The sequence below is a fragment of the Oryctolagus cuniculus genome, chromosome 14, assembly GCF_964237555.1.
Source record: "Oryctolagus cuniculus chromosome 14, mOryCun1.1, whole genome shotgun sequence".
NCBI classification, from domain to species: domain Eukaryota; kingdom Metazoa; phylum Chordata; class Mammalia; order Lagomorpha; family Leporidae; genus Oryctolagus; species Oryctolagus cuniculus.
In genome coordinates, this window is record NC_091445.1 from 56,619,869 (window position 1) to 56,637,163 (window position 17,295).

Below are 17,295 nucleotides of genomic sequence, written 5' to 3' on the forward strand. Positions count from 1 at the left end.
TCTAGTCCTCAGTTGATGGACATCTGGGTTGATTCATATCATAGCGATTGTGAATTGAGCTGTAATAAACATGGAGGCACAGATAACACTTATATGCTAATTTAATTACCTTTGAGTAAATTCCCAGGATTAGGATGGCTGGTTCATATGATAGATCTCTTTTTAGATCTCTGAGGAATCTTCATACTCTCTTCCATAATGGTTCTACTAATTTGCACTCGCACCAACAGTGTATTAGTGTATGCTTTTCCCCACATCCTTGCCAGTATTTATGGTGTCGTTTTGATTTGATTTTTTAGATGCTTGCCATTCTAACTGTGGTGAGATGAACCCTCCTTGTGGTTTTTATTTCCATTTCCCTGATAGCTGGTGATTTTGTCATTTTTTCCCTAAAATTTCTGAATTTTCATATGACAGTAGAAAGTCATTGAAAGGTATTAAACACTGACTTTTTTATAAAAGTCTTCTCAATGGGTATAAATTGCAGATTAATCAGACAACATAGAGACAAATTAGGAGAGTACTGTGTATTAGTCTTCTGCCCACCTTCTCAAACTTTCAAATGGAGTAAATAAAAAACTTCAGACTGACTACAGCTCTGCATTCTGTCACTAGAGGAAACCACTGTAAAATTCTACTATGCTTAGGTGTATATAACTTTATGTAGTTTCATGAATGATTAACATATATAAACATAGATTTTAAAACACATAATTTTCATATAGTTATCTTTGTATAACTGTTTGAAAGTAAATTGATAATAGAGTAGCTCCAGCCCTGAGGATCAAACAACCAAAAGGAAATTTTTATACCTACATCAGTTCATTTAAAACCCCTTCAGAAAACCTTCCAGTGAGTTTCCATCACACACAGAATAGAAACCATTTGCCTTCTCTGAGAAAGACCTTGTGATTTCATAAAAATACATTTTCTGATCTCACTCTTCCCCTTTCCACTCACTGTCTGGATCAAAAACTCTAGCAACTGTGACAGAGCACATTTTTGTCCATCTGTTCACAGGTAAGTCCCTAATACCTGAAACAGCACCTAGCACATTAAAAACATTCAACAAATTATGAAAAATAAATTATGAAGGTACATCGATAATGAAAAGCAGCTCCTTGATGACAAATACTATTGCTCTGATGTCACATTTACTGGGTGAAGTTGGCCCTGTTGCCCCAATAATGTGCAATGGATTTTCTCCCATACTCTGAGCTACTAGCTTTCTCAGAGTATCCTACAAAGCTTGGATATTATGGTGTTTTCCCAACTTAACATTGTTTTAAAATGTCATTACACGATGCTGAGAAAAACCAAGGTGAGAGCTGATGCATCTGGAATGGCCAAATATATGTTATATAAAAACAAACATCTTACCAGCTAATGGTCACACATGAAAAATTTCCATTCAATGAAACGGAAAAAAAATTCAGAATATTTCTGTCCTTAAGATCATTTAAAGCCAGCACTGTGGCTCAATAGGCTAATCCTCCACCTTGCGGCGCCGGCACACTGGGTTCGAGTCCTGGTCGGGGCGTTGGATTCTGTCCCGGTTGCCCCTCTTCCAGGCCAGCTCTCTGCTGTGGCCAGGGAGTGCAGTGAAGGATGGCCCAAGTGCTTGGGCCCTGCACCCCATGGGAGACCAGAAGAAGCACCTGGCTCCTGCCTTTGGATCAGCGCAGCGCGCCGGCCGCTATGGCCATTGGAGGGTGAACCAACGGCAAAGGAAGACCTTTCTCTCTGTCTCTCTCTCTCTCACTGTCCACTCTGCCTGTCAAAAAAAAAAAAAAAAAGATCATTTAAAATGTGTTTTCTTGCAAATTTTTGTGACATAAGAAGAGTAATGTAACATAAGCCACACCCTTAGGGAGATACAATTAAGTTGGTCAGATTAAGCTTAGTTCACAAATAGCTATCCAAGTATGGAATTTATAGGTATAAATCAAAGATATGGCACAGAAAGATGCTAGGTGGTATAACTGCAAGGGAGCAGAATAAGCAAATCAGACTATGATATTAATGCCAAGTGATGTGAACTCCTAAAACAGATTCAGTTAAATGGAAGATGGAAGGGACAAGAAGGGAAATAAATAACATTATATGCATGAATATTTTATGCATGTATGTATAAAACAGATACCAGAAAAATTTTGCTTAACATTTGGATATGTTGAATTACTGCAAAAGTGTGTTTGAAATACAATGAGGTCAGAGTAAAAAGAGTATTAAGTATCCGGATAAATAGGTAAATATAGCTTCAGAGATTTCTATCATTGCTCAATCTAGTTTAGCATTTGAACCAAACTACAACTTAAGTCATCTTTGATCATATTCCAAAATTTACAGTAAGATGTAAATAGTCCATACATGTCAAGCATGAGTAAAGTAAGAAAATTGGTACAAACTCCAAAAATAAAAAGAGAAAAAGAGAAAAATAAGACCACTATGAAATGCATCTTTTAATATAGCAAGTACTAAATTTATAGTTTATAAGTGAAAATAGCTGTTGTGATAATATGGCAAAGCTATTTTAGAAAGTATACTTTTGGATTAAACAGTTCTGCTGCTGAAATGTTTTATTTGTTAACTAAAGGATTTAAAAGTTCATTGTCAGTGGAGTTTGAAGCTGTCTGAATTTTCAATTTATTGTTCTGTTGATGGTTTTAAACCTTAATCCATATTTTAATGCTGCCATCTAATACTACTACTTCCTCCTTAAGGAGCTAGCTTAGTGAAATCACAACTTAGGTTCATGTCAGTTCTCAAATCTGCAACCAAATGGAAGAATGATGATAAAATTTATATATTTTAAAAATTACCATTTAACCAAACGGTTTTTACTTTTGACCACAAAGTATAGAGTTAATGATTCGTGTAACAACCTTCCACATTAATTTTTACATATACTGAAGTTTGAGAACCACAAAAAATAAGGAAACCAGAAGTAAGTCTTTGTGCATGTTTGGATGTGAAAATGTTTGTCACTGAAGTAACTGTGATACTCTAGGGGTGAAAATAGAGGAGGAAAATTTTCTATCATATAAATTGAATTTACTTCAGTTATTTTAGCATGAAGTTTCTTTAACATTAGAACATGTTAGTAGATGTTTCTCCTTTTTCTTTTCCTTTTCCTTTCTTATCTGCATAAGAGAAATGCATCATTCCAACCAGTGTTCCATAGGTCATTAAAAAAAGGAGAGGGGGTTTATATTATTCTTTAGTCATTCAAAAATGAATATATGTTTTTATAGTTGAATACTATGTGTACTGTTTTCTATGCCAATTCCTGCATTTAAAAATAATTTCCTTGCCCCTGTCTTTATTTTTAGCATCCACCATCAAAGAAACCTCTTAACATTTATAACAATGACTATCTCCCTTAGCAATATATTTGATCATCCCAGGTAGACTGATTGCTTCAGTTAGTTTTCTTTTGTGACCATCAGTGAAATGCTTTTTATGTACAATTCAGAATATTTAGTTCTGCTTTTGGTTTTGTGTACTCATTTGTTCATATTTTTATTATGCTCACAAGATTGCACGGATAACACTCACCAACAGAAAACTCCTCTTTAGGATCTATGCCATGTAGCCCATCTCTCACGCACTCTTATTGGATGAATTCAATTAGTGAGCTATTACTTAAGTAATAATACATTCATTAGAATTAAAATCCTTTCTCTGGCATGGGTGTTTTTATTATACCAGATTTATCTACTGAAGCTAGTAATTGGGTATAGTTAATAGCATTAATTAAAATCCCGGCCCAAAAAAAGAGAAAAAAAACGACTATTTCTCTCCAAAAGGTATGTAAAATAATCCAATTTCAAATAACTTTCTAAAATATTCATGATGGTAAACAAATACTATGAAACATTCAAAAATTAATAAATACCAACTAAAGACTCATAGTCCACAATCAGTAATCTGATATTGAAGTATCATCTGGTTTTGTTCACTGAAAGATTACCTATATGTAAAATTAAATAATACTTAACTTGTGATATATAATTAACAATATGCAAACACTGCAGTCATTTAATTCTGACAACATCAATATCAGACAAGATACAGAACAATAATAATTCAAAAGCATTGCTGGTAGAAGTTTTTTAATTTGAAAAAATGACAACCATCCAATGCTTAAAAAAAGTGCCATACGACCAAAGATTTCACATTCATAGGCAGAAATTACTTGTTTACAAAAAAGAAATACCAAAATGCATCAAAATGTTCATAGAAACATTATTCACCATAGAAAAAAAAACTAGAAATTCCCCAAACATATGTTAATAATAAAATGGATGGATCCATATATTCATATGGTAGAATACTCTAACAAATAATGGTCAATATATTGCCATATAAAGCAGCATGAATGCATTTCCCAAGTGTCTCATTGTGTGAATACAAGAGCTAAACAAACAAAACCATGCAATAGAATACACATTAGATTTTTAACTATTCTTTAATACCATCTATTTTATTGGTTCACAAATGTTTTAATGAACTTTCTAACTTGTGAATGATGGTTGAATCCCATTTAATTTTGTGTGCCAACTGGTTAAAATGATACTTGCTTTGAATTTATATCATTTTTCCTATTAATTATAATAATTTTGCTAGTATATAAACCATTATATTGCCTAAATATTATTAGTGAATGAATATTGAATGAACTCTTCATCAGAGTATAAAATATGCACTGAAAATCATCGCATAAAGAAATCAAAAGTATACCCTGTTGAATTATCACAACCTAACTTATATGTATAAGCATCATCTAGCATGACGTAGAGGACCAAGGATATTCCCGCCAAACCCTGTTGAAACAGTAGCCTCACTCTCCAATCACAAGCTAATAAAGACGCTTGCTTTCAACATCATATTTCTGCATTGGCTCTGCTGAAACTTTAGAACCAAACCTAATGCTAGTCAAATGAAGTCATTTTCTAAATCTTAAGGAAAGCCACGAGAACAACGACAGGTTTCCATGAACTTGTTTGTGTTTTATTTCCTTTTGTTCATGTCATGCTTTTATCATTGACTTATTCTGCATTTATTTCCCTTTTTAATGATTTTTAACAGGACTTCTTTCATATGGCTTTTCTGATCCGGGTGTTCTTTAAATCCTAATGACTACAGCACTGTTGTGGGGATTTTAATTAAAAGTGAATTTTTGTTTGGCATGCTTACCTGTACAAACAGCAAGCAGACAAAAATGCATGAGTGCAACATAGTACTTTAAATAGACTTAGTAGAGTTTTTGTTTTCCTTTCTCTATTTCAGAAAACAAAAAAGCATGATAGCATAAAGATTTGTACACTTTTTCAGAAAGCTGATAGAATTAGTCATTGCTTTTCAGAAGTAATTACCAAGAACGGCTGAAATCCAGTCTCTTGAAGCATCTTCGATCATGCTCAAAGCCTAAATCTCATGAAAGCTCTTTAAGTCTGAATGGGAAGCTTATGAGAATTTTCCTAGCCAAAAGGAAAAAAAAAACAGTTTTAGCCTGGGGATGATAAACAAAATGATTTTTTGCAGTCTGAAAAATATGCTCCATGCAATTATGATGTGTAAAGATATTTCAAAGATTCAATTTACAAGCTTCTAACTTTACATTAGAAAGTTCTTGTAATTCATTAGAAGTTTAAACTAAATGAATGTAAACTACCCAGCTTAAAAGGAATTATTATCTTGTTCCTTACACATATCCAGCCTATTCTGCCCTTGATGACCTTAAATTAAAAAGATATGTTTTCTTTCTACTGAATTAAATTTTTAAAAAAGTCATTTTGTAACTTAAGTTGGGTGAATAATGGCTTACTTTATCCTGTTGTTTTTACCATTGAATCTTATAACTACAACAGGTTGTTCCAAGATACCTTGTTTTCAGAAAGTTAATTGAAGTTGACAGCCTATGTGGGGGTGCACATCATAGCCAGCATAAAGAATTCCCTTTCTCATAGGTAGAAGAAAGATTTGGGGGAAAATGACTTTTGTTTTCTAAGTGAGGATAGTTCATAGGAATGTTTCTGAATTACTAAGAAGAAATCACAAAATTTGAATCAACAACTGTAAGTAAAATTTCTTCATTTGTAATCTATTTATAAATAAAGTTTTAATAAATTGAAATCTACCTTTAAAAAGGTCAATTTTAAAAATTCAAGTGATAGATATTAACTACTTTTTGATAAATCAGAAACTCACCAATATACTTAGGTAATACTGATTCTCAGAGGATTATTGATATATTTAATAAAAGTAAAACAATGCTATCTTTTTATTTTCATGTTCGTTTTTGTTTCCTCCTTGCTCTGGTAAAATGCTGTAAACTTTAAAATAATTACTGAGGATCCCTGTAATACCAAGTAGAACTATAATATCATTGCAAGCCTTCTAATATCAACTTTTGTCTTTTAAGAGACAATGAGAGAAGGGGTGTTTGTAAGGATAGTTCACGTACAACAAGTATTTCATATAATGAGATCATATGTGTGAAAATGTAACAGTTCAATCAGCTTTTAAATCATCATTCAGGCAATGCATGAAGAATCACAGAAAAAGAAGAATCCATTCTTGAAGACCTTCGAAAGAGATTCACTGCAACTTTCTCACTGTCAGAAAGTACTTTACTGCTAACTCAAATCTGTCATTCTTAATAGTAAGCCCAGGCTCCCTTGTTCTGTCTTCAATATAAGGAAAATATTGATCACCATGCTTTCACAAAGCCTTTCATATATCTGAAGATTTATTAGATCATTCCTTCTTCAATAGTTAGATTCCTGGTTCTTTATTGTTCTAAATTGTATTCAACTCATCTCTTTCCTTGGAACTTTCCCTCTCTATATTCCCTACTTTGTGATGTCACGTTTTAGCTTGACAAAAAAAAATAATACTTAGAAACTTACAAGATTTTGGGTTTAGGACTAAAATAAAATATTCTAATAAATAATAAATGATGCATAATATTTTATTTTAATTAATGAGAACACCCACATACATGCTTTTTTCCTTTTGACAACTGTTTCTTTGTTTATCCTGCCATATTTTCTTTTTTTTTATTTTTTTTTTTGACAGGCAGAGTGGACAGTGAGACAGAGAGACAGAGAGGAAGGTCTTCCTTTGCCGTTGGTTCACCCTCCAATGGCCACTGCAGCCGGCGCACTGTGGCCAGCACACCGCGCTGATTCGAAGCCAGGAGCCAGGTGCTTCTACTGGTCTCCCATGGGGTGCAGGGCCCTAGCACTTGGGCCATCCTCCACTGCACTCCCTGGCCACAGCAGAGAGCTGGCCTGGAAGAGGGGCAACCGGGACAGAATTCGGCACCCCGACCAGGACTAGAACCTGGTGTGCTGGCGCCGCAAGGCAGAGGATTGGCCTACTGAGCCACGGCGCGGGCCCCATCTTTTCTAATTATGGCTCAACTTCCCAGCTTTTCCTTATAGTACACTCTTACTTAAATAGTAACTAACCATACACATATTGAACAGCAATGACATTGTGTTAGGTAAATGAAAACATATTTTCAAAAGTATTTTAATACATTTCATGTATTTTCTTAATTGCTACCCCTTTACTTTCAGCTTTTTACCTAGCTTACCATTTATATTCTACTGTCGGTTCGGCCCAGCTCCGGCCATTGCAGCCATCTGGAGAGTGAAACGGTGGATGGAAGACCTCTCTATCTCCCCCCCCCCCCCTCTCTCTCTCTCTGTGTGTGTGTGTGTAATTCTGACTTTCAAGTAAATATATAAATCTTTAAAAAAAATGAATCTTGATGAAGAATGAGATGGGAGAGGGACTGGGCGATGGGATGTTTGCAGGTAGGAGGGAGGTTATGGGGGGAAAAGCCGCTATAATCCAAAAGTTGTACTTTCAAATTTATATTTATTAAGTAAAAGTTTTAAAAAAATAAAATAGTTATTCAATTACACATAATTCAGAGCATTATTTAAAACCAACTTGAACAAATAATTGATTATTGTTTGACACATAATTATTATAGCCTATATAAAAACATTATATATAAACATACACCTATGCATTATAGAAGAATAGACAGATTAGACAGAAGATAGACAATAGATAGATAGATAGATAGATAGATAGCTATATGTGAGGATACAAATCCCTGGCCATAAGTGCCGGCTAAGGACGCTGTGAACAGCCATTCCACCATCAGAGTTTGCTGTGGAGCTGCAGAGACATCTGTCAGGGCCATGACACACTTTTTCTTCTTCCTCTTTCCTTTCTCTACTAGCCTCAACAGACTTTGGGGACATCAGCTAATAAACTTCCCACATACTAATCTCCATCTCAGAGGCTGCTTCCTGGAAAATTCAATAGGCAATAGCATTAATAGAAGGATTAAAATTAAGTATCATTGAGAGAACTTTGTTGGAATAATGAGAACAGCCTTAGTGTTAAAGAATAAACGTCTCATGTCTTATAAGTATGTGTATATTATTTTGAGTGTAGTAGTAGCAACCGGACAACTAAAAATACAAAATGCAGGGCTCGCATTGTGGCATAACAGTCACCACCTGTGACACTGACATACCATATGGGTGCCGTTTTGAGTACCAGCTATTCCACTTCTAATCCAGCTCCTTCCTAATGGCCTAGGAATGCAGTAGAGGATTGCCCAAGTACTTGGACCCCTGCCCTGATGTGGGAGACCCAGATGTAGCTCCTGGCTTCAGCCTGGCCCAGACCTGGCTGTTAACAGCCATTTAGGGAACGAACCAGTGGATAGGTGATCTCTCTGTCTGTTTCTCCTTCACTCTCCATAACTCTGCCTTTCAAATAAATAAATACCTCTTAAAAATAGGAAAAAGTGATTTGGTATACAAAGAAGTAATGCCTCAATTTCCATTTATTACCTTAGCACTTTTTGGATATTTTTCATCATATTGTTTTATTTTAAAATTAAAAACAAAAGTCAATGAAATTCAATGAATGTTTGAGCATATAGTAATACTAACACATATTGCTATGCACTGAGAGGGAAAAGGGGGTTTAAAAAGACTTGAGGCTGGCATTTGACTTAGCCTTTAACACACTGGTTGCGATACCTGTGTCCCATTAGAGTACCTCGGTTTGATATCCAGCTCCTGCACCTTACTTAGATTTCTGCTAAGGCAGGCCCTGGGAGGGAACATTAATGATTCATGAAATTGGGTTCCTACCACTCACATGGAAAACATGGGCTGCTGGGTCTAATTCCTGACCATTGTGGGCATTTGGAGCATGAACTAGCACATGGCAGTGTTCTTTCTCTCTCTCTCTCTCTTTCTCTCTCTCTCTGCCTCTCACGTGTTAAAAAATTTGGAAACTGATAAATAATCTTTACAATTTTGTTCACACATGTATTATCGATATCTTTAAGTAAGGTATTAACAGAAAACAGTTGTCCCAAAGAAAGTGATGCTCTCTTTCTTTTTCTGAACTTACACAGATTTTAGTTGAGCATTTGGACAGCTAAAATGAAGATCACTTTCTAGGCTTCTTCGCAAGTATGGTTGTTTCATGATTCACTTTTTTTAGGAATGATATGTGCATAGGAGGGTTGTACAGAAGCTGTCAAAAGCCTTCATTGAGATGACTGGTATACATGCACTGTACCTTTTCTTGGTACTATTTCTCAAGCTCATTGGAATAGTTGAATTATGAACAATATGAGTAGAACTGGAATGGCTGCCTTAGACCATTGCTGGCCGTGGAATGGAAGCTACACATAGTAGTGTTATAAAAAGAGTCTGGACCCCTCATACCAATGAATCCCTAACCAGCCCCTTGTATGCTAGTTGAAATGAATCTTATCAGTCATAAAGGAAAAAGATCACAACCCATCTGATGTGTACAGTATTTTCTCCACAAGCACATAAAAATGTTCTCAAACATGAAAGGGCACACTCAGTTCATTTTTTTCTTTTTGGTTAGCACCAAAGGCTCATTTAACTTTGTTTTACTATTCTATTGTCCCAATCCTGGAATTTTCCATACTGAATTTGGTTCTCAAATGAACCACCATAGTAACTCTTCATTACTATACTTGCCTCTAATTACTTCTTCTTAAGTAACATTTTGAATGCTAATATTACAATAAGTATAACTGGCCAAAGGAGATCCCTAACATAATATTCCCTAAAGAAAATATTAGATGGAGTCAACAATCAGAAGATAAAGGGAGCATTAATTGAATGGCAACAATGAATTAAAACATGTGTAATTGAATAAATGCTCAAAAGTTTGAATATGTTAAAATGTTGCATCTGTTCATGAATTCACTTAACAGATATGTATTCAGAGCATGTGATGTGAAAGGCACTCATTTGAGCACACTGTTTTATCAAACTAATTGACTTCCTCACCATGAATGTGTAGTCTTGAGACATCTAAAAGCTAGAAGAGTGGAGTTTGCAAGGGCTGTTCACACTTCTTAGGTACATACTTTTTCCATCAAAAGGAAACATGTTTACAAATGAAAACCAGCTTTCTGGCTTTTATTAGAAAATGATGCTTACTCATGCAGACAATTGCAATTCAAGAATTGACAGAGTTTAATGTTGTGGTCCTTGTGGTGCATTTCCACTCACAAACAAGAAAAAATTGCATTGAGATATTAAGGGGCTTGTCTTCCTTGGACGTCAAAGAACATTTCTCTGGTAGGCACTAGAGTTATGATTTGATGTACATCTACCTCTGGTGCCACTTAATCAAGTCAAGTTTTCCCTTGCCATAAATGGCTTTTTTGAATTTCACAGAGAAGCCATAATCATGTTTTTTAAATGGAAAATGACATTTCCATTCTTTTTGAGAAGGTAATGACATTTCCCCTTGGGCCATCCTAAAGCTCCTTTCCCCATAAATATCCTACCTTTCCTTAAATGGAGTTAAAAGTCATTTATATTTTATTAAAAATCACTGCAATAAAATCAAGGTTTTCCTAACCAAGGAGAAAAATTATGCCAACCAAATGTGTACATTTCATATAAAAAATGTTTGCAGACAAGAAGTCTAAGTTATTATCAAATCTTCACTTTCTTTTCCCAAGTTTAATATGTGCTCTGAGAAAACCCTGTGCTGTTGGAATAGCTTCCATCTTCTCAGTAAGGTTTTTTTTTTTTTTTATATTTCAAATTAAACAAAGTTGAAGTTTCAGATAATTCAATGATCATATAATCACTCAAAGTAATATAAATCACATTTATATGCCACAGCATTTTAAAAAGTAAAACATCCTGTGTTGTCAACAGTGGGCTAAATTAAGTGGACTTAATTTAATTTGTTTGTGTGCATACAGCATTTTCAAATCATTTAAATCCAAGACAGAAATAAGCAACTCAAATATAGTATATAACCATTTGAAATAAAATGTATGCTAATTCTTTTCAAGTGCTCTCTCTGTCTCATGTCTCTCTCTCTCTCTCCTTTCTTTCTTCTTTCCTTCTTTCATTCCTTCCCTCTCTCCTTCTTTTTGTCTTTCTCATCTATATATATGGACACTATAAAAGAGTTCTCCAGAGAAGCAGAACCAATAGAAGGTATATGCATCTGTTTACACGTATAGACATACACATATACACACATGTATACGAAAGAGAGAGAGAAATGTATTTTCAAGAATTGGTTCACATGACTGCAAGTCTGGCAGGTACAACATCTGCAGGATCGGCTGGCAGACTGTAGTCCCAGAAATGACTCGATGTTGCAGCTCAAGCCCTTAGACAGTTTGGAGAAGGTATTCCCTCTCCCTTGGGGGACCTGTTTTTGTTTCTTTTTTCCCCCAAGGCCTTCCATTGATTAGATGAAGCCTTCTCACATTGTGAAGAGTAATCTGCTGTTCCCAAAGCCTACTGAACTGTTACTCTCATCTAAAAAAACACCTTCATAGCAACATGAAATTAATTTTGGATACAGTGACCCATTCAAGTTGGCATATAAAATTTACCATCAAAAATACTAAATACATGTGGCTTCTGACAGAATCTTAATTTTACATCTATTAGTAATATTTATGTGGTGTTAATCATTTTCTGTTGCTAAAATGAATAAAACACTCTGAAATTAAAACAATGTAGTTAGATTGATTACAGTATATTAATGAAATAATTTGTTCAATCATTTAGCAATATTAATGATTAGGCAATACTTCTCATAGCATTAGGGCCAGTGCTGTGGCGTAGTGGGTTAAACTGCCACATCCCATATGGGCACTGGTATATGTCCTGGCTACTTCCCTTCCGATTCAACTGTCTCCTATGGCCTAAGAAAGCACTGGAAGATGGCCCAATAGCTTGAGCCTCTGCACCCAGGTGGGAGACCAGAAGAAACCCCTGGCTTTGGGCTTCCAGTGTGCTGAATTCTGGCCATTGTGGCCAATGGAGAGTGAACCAGCAGATAGAAGACCTTTCTCTCTGTTTTTCCCTCTTTCTGTCTGTAGCTTTACCTCTAATATAAAAATAAATATTTTATAAAAATTCCTACAGCATTAGTGGACATTTCTGCTGAGAGTACAAAAGTTATTCTAGATTTTCATAGAAAATTGAATTAAAAAAAGTTTAGGGGCAGGCCTTGTGGCATAGTAGGTTAAATCTCTGCCTATGGTGCCAGCATCCTATATGGGCACCAGTTCAAGTCCTGGCTGTCTGACTTCTGATCCAGGTCCCTGCTGATGGCCTAGTAAAGCAATGGAAGATGACCTAAATGCCTAGATACCTGCTCCCTTGTGGGAGACACAGAAGAATCCCCTGACTCCTTGCTTTGAATCATTCCAGCTCTGGCAATTGTAGCCATCTGGAGAGTGCACCAGCAGATAGAAAACCTCTCTCTCTGTGTCTCCTTCTCTTTGTGACTCTGCCTCTCAAATATATAAACCTTTATACATATTATATAAGTAATATATATTATTTGGTGCAAAAAAACATGAAAATTCAAGACTAGATTCTTCATAATATGAGTTTTCCATCCCTTGTAATTTGATACAGTAACTTCAAGTAGAAGAGATATAAAGTATGTAATTTAAAATAAAATCATTGTTTATTTAGTACCTCACATTTTATTTCCTTTTCTTTTTTTTAAATTTATTTAATTGTTTGGAAGTCAGAGTGGGTTTGGGGGGAGCAGGAGAAAGAGAGAGGGAAGAAGAGAGAGAGAGAGAGAGAGAGAGAGAGAGAGAGAATCTTCCACCCTCTGGTTCACTCCCCAGATGGCTGCAAAAGCCAGGACTCGATCAGGCTAAAACAAGAATCCAGGAGCTTCTTCTAGGTCTCCCACATGGGTAGCAGGGGTCCAAACACTTAGGCAATTGTCGCTCCCCATCTTTGTGGAGGAACGACACAGGACCCTGCGCTGTTCTTTTGTCTGCTCGGCCCTTCCCGGGTTTGCTGCTGGTTCTTCCCGGGTTGGCTACCGACCCTTCCACCTCCGTGGAAGGGCAGTTCCCCCTAGCCACTTTTCCCTACTTCCGCGGGGGAGCGGCACACCGCCGGCCGGCTCTCTTGGGGGCTGCACAGGTGTTCCTTCAGATAGATATTCCTCTTAGATGTTCCTGGTGCATGTTGTCTCTCTCCTCCTTTATAGTCCTCTTCCACCAATCCCAACTCTGCTACCCACACGCCGAGTACACTGCTCTCCTCCAATCAGGAGCAGGTCCTACAGTTTATTGTTGAACTGGAGGCAGCTTTGTAGAAGCTGTTTCTCCCTTCTCAGCGCCATATTGTGGGAGAGCAGATGCATAGAATAAGTCTTAATTCCAGTAACTTAGTCTAGTCCAAGTTGCTCCCCACAGGCAATCTTTTGCCGCTTTTCCCAGACCATTAGGAGGGAGGTGGATCAGAAGTGGAGCTACCAAAACACAAACCAGTACCCATATGGGATGCTGGCATTGTAGGAAGCAGCTTTACCTTGCCACACCACAATGCGGCCCAAACATTTTCATATAATAAATACACCTGAAATTCAAAAATCATGGAAAATTTTATTTAATTTTATTCTAATGTTTAAGAATCTAATATGCTTTAGAGATAACATTTATATTTAAAAGCAAAATGGGAATGTAGAATGAAAAGACTACTCAAATAGGAAATCTAGGAACAAAGTCTAAGGGATTCAGATTTGCTAGCCATCTTCACTGCAGACCTGAAATACTATTATCTGATTCTTCAATCCACTCAAACATATCTGTTCTTCTTTCATATGTATCTAATGACATGCATGCTTATGATTTTTCTGTAATTTTATAACACACCTTTTAAAATTTTACTTTGGAATAGGTAATGTTTAAAAAAGCAATAAAATTATTCACCTACATTCATGCCCCTACTTTTTATCGCCTTTCCTGTTTTGCATTCCTCTTTTCACACACTCAATATTATGATATACTTGTACACAACCCTCCAAGTACATTTTTAAAGTTTATTAATTTTTATGTATTTGAAAGACAAGGGAGAGAGTGAGACAAAGCAACAGAGCAACAGAGAGAGAGAGCGAGCTTCCATCTGCTGGTTCATTTCTCAACTGCATGAAGCAGTCAGGACTGGGTCAGACCAAATCATAGAGCCAGGAGTTACATCAGGGTCTCCCATGTGGGTGGAAGAGACTCAAGTACTTGGGCTATCTTATTGAGCTTCCCAGGCTGCAAATTAACAAAAAGTTCAATCAGAAACACAGGTGGGACTCAATTCCAGGCATTCCAAAATTGGACGTGTGTATGCCAAACAACAGCTAGATCAAAATGTCCATCCGCATGGGGCCTGCGCTGTGTCTCACTTGGTTAATCCTCCGCTTACAGCGCCGGAATCCCCTGTGGGCATCGGGTTCTAGTCCCAGTTGCTCCTCTTCCAGTCTGGCTCTCTGCTGTGGCCCGGGAAGGCAGTGGAAGATGGCCCAAGTCCTTGGGCGCCTGCACCCTTGTGGGAGAACAGGAGGAAGCACCTGCCTCCTGGCTTCGGATTGGCACAGAGCGCCATCTGTGGCGGCCATTTAGGGGGTGAACCAATGGAAGGAAGACCTTTCTCTCTGTCTCTCTGTCTCGCTGTATAACTCTAGCTGTCAAATAAATTAAAAAAAAAAAAGTCCATCGACAAGTACATTTTTTAAAATATTTATTTATTTGAAAGGCACAGTTACAAAGAGAAGAGACAGACATATACACAGTGAGAGGGAGATTTTCCATCCGCTGGCTCATTCCCCAGAATGGCTGCAACAACAGGGGCTGGGCCAGGCCAAAGTCAATAGCTTGAAACTATATCTAGGTCTCCCACATTGGAGGCATGAGCACTAGCAGTCAGGCCATCTTCCATCACTTTACCAGGCGCATTAGCAGTGAGCTGGATGGGAAGCAGAGCAGCCGAGACTAAAACTAGTGCTCATATGGGTTTCTGGCATCCCAGGTAGCAGTTTAACCAGCTTCAGCACAATACTGCCCCTGCTCCTGCCCCTGCAAAAGTACATTTTTAATGTGATAGGAAAGACAGTATTTTTGGCCCAGGAAGAAACTCAATCTTTTCTTTGTAATAAAATCTGTAAGTTACTCTCACAGTTGTATTATTCTTATGTTAACTTAACTGATGCAAATAAAAGTGATCTGTGAAGCTCATGACATTTTCCAAGGAAGTACAATCCTTCTTATTCTTTCATGTTCTTTTCTTTTGAGGGGAATCCCTTCTACTTCTTAGTTTACAGTTAACACTTCATTTCTTACTCGTGATTTCCTTCCAGGAGAAATTCTCCCCCTTGGCTGCCTCCTCCTCTTTATTATTATCATTTGTATTTGTTCACTTTATAAATAAAACAATTTTAAAAAGAAATCATAAATAAATTTGCAAACTGTTATAAAATATAATTTAAACAACCTCTAAAATTAATAAACCACAATTTTCAAAATTAAAAGAAATCTGTCCTTCTTTGCTTCCCATAAACAGAGTAAGTGAAACAATTCTTCCTGATCCATCTTGTGTTTCTCATCCCCCAACTCTTTGTTCAAAATTAGAAATTGATTGGCCTCCACCTCCTCTTCTGCTCTGCATTACTGGCCTCTTCCTCCTCTAACCACTGTCATGGCTGCCCCATTGCAGTGAGAGAGAGCCCCAGCACTATGATTAGTGATGACAAACCTGGCTTTATTTCTATGCCTAATCATCTGCCTGAGGATTTGACAAGTGTGTGTATTCCTCTTGGACAAAATATGGACAGGACCAAAAGGCTTGAGCCAAATGTGATATTGGAAATGAGAGGCTATTGCATGGTAGCCTTCTGTGTGCTGAAGGACTATTTGTTGGATTGAATTCAAGCACTGCATAGAAATAGTGATAGATCCATTCCTCTGACTGTAGATCAGAGTGAAGAGCTAGTATAATGAGCAGTCAACAGGGGACATAAAAGCCATTGGTGGAGATGAGCTCTCAACATCAACTGGAAAAGACGCCTTGATAATTGAGACATGACTGACACTGGCAAAACAATGCAGACCTTGCTTTCCTTGGTCAAGCAGTTATAGTCCAAGGACGGTGAAAGTCACAAGGATGCTAGTGCCACACACCCCTCAAAGTGCTGAATAGAGGCCAGACTTTTGAAATTCTAGACAAGTTTGTTGTAGTATATGCCCTGACTACAATGAATACTTCAGGGATTTGAACCATGTTTGTGTCATAAGTGAAGCTGTAAAAGCAAAAATACAAAGCCTAAGAAGAAAGTTCAAGTTGAGTTTGGAAACATCAGAAGTCTCAATGACATTACCAGCAAAATTATCAAATGTTCTAATTTGATGACCCTGTGCCTAAATCAAGCTTTTTGCATGTACCTTATATGTTTTTCTTTTTAAATCTGTTGTGTATTTTGGAAGTGTCACTTGCTGCATTCCTAAACTCTCTGTTTGCACTATGAGCCTATAGAATGCCAGTTCCCTTTGGGTAGATCGTTAAGCAACTGTTAAACCTATGAATTAAAAATTATCTTGCCCGGTGTCATGGCTCAATCGGCTAATCCTCCACCTGTGGCGCCAGCACCCCGGGTTCTAGTCCCGGTTGGGGTGCCAGATTCTGACCCGGTTGCTCCTCTTCCTGTCCGGCTCTCTGCTATAGCCCGGGAGTGCAGTGGAGGATGGCCCAAGTACTTGGGCCCTGCACCCGCATGGGAGATCAGGAGAAACACCTGGTTCCTGGCTTCGGATCAGCGCAGTGCGCCGGCTGCAGTGGCCATTGGAGGGTAAACCAATGGTAAAGGAAGACCTTTCTCCTTGTCTCTCTCACTGTCCACTCTGCCTGTCAAAAATAAATAAATAAATGG

At 37.1% G+C, this 17,295-nt stretch overlaps 1 pseudogene; it reads left to right on the plus strand.

Moving 5' to 3' along the window:
* Positions 1-16,105: 16,105 nt before the first annotated feature.
* Positions 16,106-16,775, plus strand: LOC100348834 (hypoxanthine-guanine phosphoribosyltransferase pseudogene; annotated as a pseudogene).
* Positions 16,776-17,295: the final 520 nt, after the last annotated feature.